The sequence below is a fragment of the Artemia sp. Qi Xiang Cuo genome, chromosome 5 (genome assembly GCF_049724085.1).
Source record: "Artemia sp. Qi Xiang Cuo chromosome 5, ASM4972408v1, whole genome shotgun sequence".
In the NCBI taxonomy this organism is placed as follows: domain Eukaryota; kingdom Metazoa; phylum Arthropoda; class Branchiopoda; order Anostraca; family Artemiidae; genus Artemia; species Artemia sp. Qi Xiang Cuo.
This window is the reverse complement of record NC_142798.1, coordinates 80,688,540-80,695,773: the sequence shown is the minus strand read 5'-3', so window position 1 is coordinate 80,695,773 and position 7,234 is coordinate 80,688,540. Positions and strand designations below refer to the sequence as shown.

At 37.9% G+C, this 7,234-nt stretch overlaps 1 protein-coding gene across 1 annotated transcript in view; it reads left to right on the top strand.

Annotated features, from left to right (window-relative positions):
- The first annotated feature begins 3,233 nt into the window (after positions 1-3,233).
- fra (neogenin protein frazzled) overlaps positions 3,234-7,234 on the top strand; it is a 173,226-nt gene continuing 169,225 nt past the window's right edge. Inside the window, exon 1 of the mRNA XM_089089232.1 lies at positions 3,234-3,367. The gene's annotated coding sequence lies outside the window, so the exon portion shown is untranslated. The remainder of the gene's footprint in view (positions 3,368-7,234) is intronic.

The following is a 7,234-nucleotide window of genomic DNA, read 5'->3' as shown; positions in this document are numbered from 1 at the left end:
GCCCAGGGGATATAAGTTTTTATAGATAGTGATATTGTAAAAACTTCAAAAAGGGCTCATTCGATTGGAAATCGAAAGGGCTATTGCCCTATTTAATTGCTGAAATTGATTGAAGGGCAACTGACCCCCCTCTCACGCCCGCCATTATTCCGTATGTAAAGGGTCCGGAAATTATGTTTTTGAGTATGACAACTCCCCACAGCCCTCAGGGTGAAGGTTGTAATTTATACCCTGGGGACAAATAATGCCATATCGAAAGTGTTGTCATAAAAACTCCAAAAAGGGCTCTTTCGATTGGAAATTGAGAGGGCTATTGCCCATTTTAATAGTCGGAAGTAATCAAAGAGATAATTGCCTCACCCTCATCATTTCCCCAAACATTTTCGATCAACATTTTGATATAGCCATTTTGTTCAACCTAGTTGAAAAGTCTGAAAATTATGTCTTTGAGGATGAAAACCCTCCCCCAATAGCCCTCATGACAAGGGTCGTAATTTATGCCCTTGGGGCATATGACGTTTTTACAGAGAGTTTTGTCGTAGAAGCTTCAAAAAGTGCTCGTTCGATTAGAAAATGAGAGGACTTGTGCCTTTTTTATCATAGGCAGCGCGTGTTTAAGCCTGTTTTGAAGTTCTTACGACAACGCCTACTATAAAAACCTTATATGCCCCCAGGGCATAACTTAAAACCCTTGCCCTGAGGTTTTTGGGGGTGTGTCCTCCTCAAAAACATATTTTCTATTTGAAAATCAACTACAATGAACAAAATGGCTATCTCAAAATTTTGATTAGATATGTTTGGGGGAATAATGGGCGTGGGGGGGCTAGTTGCCCTCCAATCATTTTTGACTATTAAAAAGGGCACTAGCCACTCCAATTTCCAATCGAATGAGCCCTTTTCGAAGTTTCTACGACAATTCCTTCAATACGAAGTGCCCGGCTGAAAAAAAAACACATCGTGCCCACATCGTTCTTTACTTAGGCAGCGCTAGCGCGCTAAGAACAAAATTTGCACTTTACTGAAAAAATACAAGTGAATGTGCATTGTCAGTTTAATATACTTATACTGATATTTAGTAATCAAAATGTTAATATTATTTTATTTATTAAAGTTATAAAAGTAAAAACATTTATTTTTTTTCAGTAAAGTGCAAATTTTTTTCCGGCCTTGGGAAGGTATAGGGGTTTTACGCTGATCTTATGTTAATTTCTGCTCGTTTTGAGTTTGACCCGGTTAATTATTGTAATTTCTGTTCGTTTTGGGTTTTATTTATTTACCGATGCTGATTTGTGGTAGTTTAACGCTTTGTAGATTATTTAATTTTATTTTTGCTTATTTTTTGTTTAATGGAGTTCTTTACTTTTCTTTGAGAAACTTACTTTGTGGAAAATTTTTTTTTAATTAATTTCTGTTTGTTTTATATTGGCATAGCCATTTCAGGGGAAAAGAAAATAATACTTTAAATCTTTTAGTTTTTTAAGACTTTAATGTTTGGCCTGCTATTTGTATGCTGGAGAAAAATTTTCAGCAATTTTTAACATACACCCTTTACGTATGTAGTTTCACGCTTGGTAGATTATTCGATTTTATTTTTGCTAATTTTTTTTTAATGGAGTTCTTTACTTTTCTTTGAAAAACTTATTTTGTGGAAAAAGTTTTTTAAATTAATTAGCCGAAAGTGATCAGAGGGCAAATGTTTCTCTCCACGTCTATCATTTCCCCAAACACTTCCAATCAAAATTTTGTTAAAGCCATTTTGTTAAGCTTATTAGAAAGGTCTGGAAATTATGTCTTCGAGGATAACAAATCCCTCCAGCCCTAAGGGTAAGGGTTGTAAGTTATGCCCTCAGGATATACAGGGTTTTTATAGAAAGTGTGGTCATATAAACTTCAAAGGGGGCTTATTTTTCAGGTAGCTATGAAGTTGTTAAACTCCAGGATAAGAATTTGAGAGGATGTTTCCATGAAATATTGGATATAAAACTGGAGATTTTAAAATTTGACAATGTAGAAACTCGATGAAATGATTTTAGGAAAATATTTTACGAACAGAAGATGTCTTAGGAAGAACATTTTGAAACGTGGCTAGGGATCTTAGCAGAAAAGCCTTAGGCTTGGTAGAAGAGAGAAGGGCTTTGTACTCGTTTCTTAGAAATAGATTTTACCAGTATAAATGGAAACTAAGAGAAGTAGAGAAGACCTACAAGTGTGAATTAAGGAGATTTGGAATGGAGACCATAGATAAAATTGTCAAAGATCTAGAAGATGTAGCCTGACGGCATAATAGTAAGATATTATATTAGCTAGTTAAGGAATTGAGAGAAAGTTGACAGTCTGGACTTGACCTAGTTAGATATAGGAACGGTGCGTCCATTAGTGATAAAGTAAGTGTTAGAAAGTGGCAGGTGAACATGAGTTTTAAAAATATGGTGGTTGCGAAGTTAAAGCTAAATTACTGGAGATTATGAATGTGAGTTTTAATAAAGGGTAGCGACCTAGTGAATCAAATCACTTTACTGTTAATATGAAAAGAGGGAGTTTGGTAATTACAGATGCATAGCGTAATTTCTGTAGGGAACAAATTGTTTATCATGGCGTTGCTTATTCAACAAAAATATAATTTTTAGTAGATAATTTTTTTTAGATAATAAAAGTGTACCGTTGAGAAGGGAAGAGGGCATGTATACCTAATAGGTTAATGATAGAGAAGCATTTGAATTTTCAGACCCTTTTTAGTTCTCAGTTTTATACATAATGAACAGGCATTTGATTCAGCTGATAGAATAGCTTACATACTTGTACTTGTTCCACGTTCAAGCTGCATCCAGGCTCATCGTGGTGCCAAGCAGACGACGATATATTTCTTTCCAGAGATTTCGCTCGAGGGTGGCAGGCTCAATAATTTCAAGCCAGTGACGATCCCAGCGTCGCCCAAGTTTTTGGAAAACCCCAATAGGCTCTAAGTCAGCCTTTACTGTCGCAAGCCTCGTTTTCTTCTGTCCTCCTGCTTTCTTCTTCCATACTGGTAGTAGAAGGCATCTTCTTCTTCTTCTATTTGCATTTGAGGCATTTTTGGTAATGTGCTCTTCTTCTTCTGATCTCTGCATGGTGTGGTCAAACCACTTTAGACGCCTCTCTTTTACAACATCGGAGACAAGTGTGATAAAAACTCACACTGTATAAGCTAGCCGTAAAAAGAAACTGCAACATTTTGCGAAGAAACTATTGAATATCTTCAGTTGTTTTTTTGTATGGAAGGCAAGGGTTGTTGTGTGATTTGAAAGTATAAACATGATGCTTTCCATTAAAAATAAGATTTTAATTTCTCATGGATACTATAGCGTGCATCCATCCCTCGTTTGAGCAGGTAAACCTAGTTTATTGTAAATAGCCTAATTAGTGTTAAGCTTGCAGCCCATAACTAGGGCAGGAAGAGATGATAGTTTACTAACATTTATAAGATTCTGGATCAGTTGCTTTTCATATTAAAAGTCCAGATTCAGGGGTATTGAGAATGAAACATATTTAGAAAATAATTCTTCAGAATAAGCTAGGCCTATGCAGAAGGTTGATTGTAGCTAGCCTAGCACATTTTGCATGCTGCTCTGCTACACTTTATCCTTAACCCTCTCTAATATGCAAATATATAGCCAAAATTAGATATTCCCCATGTACTCCCCCAATGTTTCTCTCTTGTTTTAACCTTTGTAGGCTACCTAGGCCAATAGCCTAAATTGAAAAAAAATGTGACTAATCAAGAATCAGAAAAACAAGAGTGACAGGTGGCAGAATGCATTAAAAGACTGGCCGACTGGCCATGAAGAATGACTGGCCAAAAACGTCAAGGAAAACCCAAAATTATTCTGGAAATACATCTCCCATAAGAAGCCAGGCAGACACACCGTACCAGACCTGGTAAACAACAACTCTATATCCTCTTGCCCCTCTGAAAAAGCAAACCTGCTTAATCAGCAGTTTGCCTCAGTGTTCTCCATGGATGACCCCCAATCAACCCCCCACCAGCAGAACAGGCTCACACTCCCTTCCCAATGGTACACTCACCAGTCACAATCAAAGAAGTAACCAAACAGCTTAAGGACCTCAATCCCAATAAATCGACGGGACCTGATGGTCTCAGCCCACGACTGATGAACGAATTAAGCCCTGCAATATCAGCCCCACTGGTAAAACTATTCAATCTGTCGCTGGCACAAGGAAAGCTTCCTGGGGACTGGAAGAAGGGAATAGTCATCCCAATTCACAAGAAGGGTAGCAAAACTTCTGCAGCAAACTACAGACCTAGCAGCCTTACATGTGTGGCATGCAAGGTCATGGAGAGAATCATAAACAAGCATATCATTAACCATATTGAAGCCAACTCACTTATCAGCAGTAGTCAGCATGGTTTTTGCTCAAAGAGATTGGTGGACACAAACCTTCTTGAGTCATATAGTCTTGTAACTGACCTACTAGAGAGAGGATTACCTGTGGATATTATATTGTTAGACCTAGCCAAAGCATTTGACAAGGTTTGTCACCGATACCTCATTCACAGGCTACTTACTCTATCTGTTAGTCCACAAGTGGTCAGTTGGACAGAGGACTTTCTGAGGGACAGAACACAGCAAGTGAAAGTGATAACTGGACCAAACAGCCATGTCCTTTCTGACGAAATCAAAGTCACTAGTGGGATTCCCCAGGGCAGTGTCCTGGGCCCCACCCTGTTTAACATCTACATAAATGAGCTACCCCTCATCACCAGCAACAAAACCACCCTATATGCAGATGATTTGGAACTCATAGGTCCTGCCAACACCTCTTCTTCCATCCAATCCCTCCAAACTGATCTCAACCACATGTGCTCCTGGGTCAAAAGATGGCTGCTGGAATTCAACGCAGAAAAATGCAAGGTCATACACTTCGGACACAAAAACCCCAAACATCAGTACCTCATGACCCAAAATTCTGGAAGTCACCACACAATTGAGCCTGTCCAGGAGGAGAGTGACCTTGGCGTCATTGTTGACTCCCAGTTGAAATTCAGCTCCCACTCACAGAAAATCTCAGCCAAAGCTAGTAGAGCCCTAGGCATCATCAAACACAGCATCACCAGTAGGAGTAAACACGTAATCACCAAACTCTACAAAGGATTAGTAAGACCTAGACTGGAGGTGGGGATGATACTGGCCACCCCTTGATTCAAAAGGGACAAGGCAGTTCTTGAGCAAATCCAACGAAGGGCCACTAAGATGATTGTCGGCATGGAAAACAAGACATACAGTAAACGGCTGAAGGAACTCAACCTCCCCTCCTTAGTATACAGACGGAAACGTGGAGACATGATCCAGGCGCACAAACTCCTCTCAACCAATCGAGAAAATGAGATCCTGGAGATCGACACCTCCCACAAAACAGGAGGACACCTTAGACGAATCCGCAAACATCACGCTACAACTGGAGCAAGATGCAATTTCTTCTCGAATCGGATTGAGAACCTCTGGAATAACCTCAAGGAGGACACTGTGGCTGCTGAATCAACAGATGCTTTCAAACGCCATCTGGATGCTGAGTGGAAAGATACACCATGGAAGTTTGACTGGGAAGCACCAGAATCTTCCACCAGAACTTAACCAACTACAACAGTCATCATAAGGAGTGATTCAACAGGATCGAAAGTCCTTATTTCACTCCAAGCTGTGATTTAAGGTAATGAAGGTAAAAATATATAACTTGGGCTATATATTTGCATGCATCCCAAAACATGTTTTATAAGCTCCTATGTCCACCCCTTTCTTGCTCATTGTTGCTGTTATCCCCAAAGGTTATCTAGAATTTTCAAACTTATGGGATAATTGCCAAAAAAATTTGCTGAGCTGCATTCAAAGGGAGAATAAGCAAGGCAATGTGTGTTCAGGGACTTCTATTATTCTGATCTTTATTAGGCATTCCCTTTTAGACCTTCCTTTGAGGAATCCTGCATTCAATAGGCAAATGCCTATTTGTGTACAGTTACACCTACTCAAAAGGAAACACTAGCCTAGGCTATAAGATTCTGAAAACAACATAAAAAAATCCTAAAATACTTCTATGATCCATAAAAGCAGATCACTTTCTTTTATCCCCCCCCCCCCTAGTGTGCATATATATCACAAATTATTTATTTTGCATGTTTTTATCCATTTCTAGATTTAGTTGATGTTGCTTCTTTGCCATTAAGTCTATTTGAAGAAAGAATAACATATGGCAAAATACAAGAACTAGGCTATAGCCTACCCTATATGACTTCAGCCATAGTATATATTTGCAGGTTTGGGAGCAGGAATAAAGTAAAATGAAGAGCTTTTAGGGATGATATAAGTAAGAGGTACTCATATATTATCCTGCCAACACTCAAGTGCTTCATTTAAGTAAAACCTGTTTCTCTGATGCATAATTCTAATGAAATATCACAAAATCTGATGAAAATGTAACACTTTATTAGCAAAATTATGGAAACTACTGAATAAACCTATAGAATACAGGCCACCCAAAACATATTGTTGTCATTAATTGTGTCTGCAGCATCTCTGCCTTCTGACCTCACTGCCACATGCCATATATACTCTGCTAAGGATGATTTCAGATGGTGACAACACTTTCTTATCCTCAAAAATATAATTGCCTCTTTTTTAGTCTTTGGCAAAACCCAAATTTTCTTTTTAACATCCATGGTCAGATGCTATTTTCTATCATTACAGATCACAAACTAAATGAATTTCATACATAGTCATAAAAACTGGTTCTACTTAATTGAAGCATTTGAGTGTTAACAGTATAATACATAAGTACCAAGTAAGTATCTTAGGATTTTTCAAAGTTGTTTCAGAATATGTATAGTGTTGGTTCTTGTATAGTCCTTTTGAGTTGGCTTAACACTACACTAATGCTAATAAGCATAATTTTTAGGCCTATGTAAAGTTGTAGTCCAAAGGCTTTTTATGGTGAGTTTCATGATTCACATTTAGACAGCTAAGAAATAGATATACCTTTAGAATCAGAACTTTGCACTGAATCCAAATATAGTATTAAGTTTTATCACAAATTTTCTTTTATTCTCCCCCCTAGTGTTCAAATATAACCTGAATTCATTATGTTATACTGAATTTGCTATTTATGTGCTATAGCAGCCACACCCAAGAAGTGAAGTTAGGTTAATCTTATTAAATTTTACCAAAATATGATGAAAGTATAATAC